Below are 749 nucleotides of genomic sequence, written 5' to 3' on the forward strand. Positions count from 1 at the left end.
CTCAAAAACGATTCCTCGAGCGATAGTCCTTTTAATAAATTTCTTGCTCAGCTCATGGTCCATATTAATGAACTTTTACTAGTCAAGATCACTCATACTCGAGACATTACTTCTTTCTCGGAGTGGTTGATCGAGCAACCAATCATTTTGTTTTGGGAGAATTATTCGAGGGTGATAAATCACTCCGATTTGAGATTAAATGCTCCAGATATTCTATTGCCTCAATTTGTGAGTTGCTTTCATAATATAACTATATCCCCTCAACTATTATACCAAAATTGCACTTATAAATTTTTGATAAACTTATAAATTTAGATTCAAGTTTTCCTTACAACCAATTTGATGTTTATTGTATTTTCCTATAAAATCCGAACAATGCATTTTTAAATTTACTACTTATCTTTTTTTATCTTAGAAAAAAATATAAAAAAAGTTTTATCATATAATTGTATCATTGTTAATTTCTATAATTCAGAGCACCTCCTTATGCAAATGATAATTAATTTTTTTTTTAAAAAAACAATATTTTTCAAACATGAAGAATTATATTTTCTACCTTTATAATCGTAAAATGAACTTACCTAGATAGTGAAATTAATATGAACTTTCTTGGATGTAAATTTATAAAAGAGAACTTATTAATCTTAAAATATTATCACAAACTTGATGGTAATTACAAATGTTCTAATTAAATGTTCAAATCTATAAGAGGAAATACAAGCACGTCTTGATGATACCTGAACATCAAG

Source organism: Populus euphratica, unplaced genomic scaffold (assembly GCF_000495115.2).
Source record: "Populus euphratica unplaced genomic scaffold, PopEup_1.0 scaffold1710.1, whole genome shotgun sequence".
NCBI lineage: Eukaryota > Viridiplantae > Streptophyta > Magnoliopsida > Malpighiales > Salicaceae > Populus > Populus euphratica.